A 267-nucleotide genomic window follows, 5' to 3' on the forward strand; every position below is an offset into this window, starting at 1 on the left:
CATGTTACCCAGGCTGGAGTGCAATGGCGCGATCTCGGCTCACCGCAACCTCCGCCTCCTGAGTTCAGGCAATTCTCCTGCCTCAGCCTCCTGAGTAGCTTGGATTACAGGCACGCACCACCATGCCCAGCTAATTTTTTGTATTTTTAGTAGAGACGGGGTTTCACCATGTTGACCAGGATGGTCTCGATCTCTTGACCTCGTGATCCACCCGCCTCGGCCTCCCAAAGTGCTGGGATTACAGGCTTGAGCCACCGCGCCCGGCCC

Source organism: Sapajus apella, unplaced genomic scaffold (assembly GCF_009761245.1).
Source record: "Sapajus apella isolate SASKATOON/1434 unplaced genomic scaffold, GSC_monkey_1.0 scaffold12, whole genome shotgun sequence".
Lineage (NCBI taxonomy): Eukaryota > Metazoa > Chordata > Mammalia > Primates > Cebidae > Sapajus > Sapajus apella.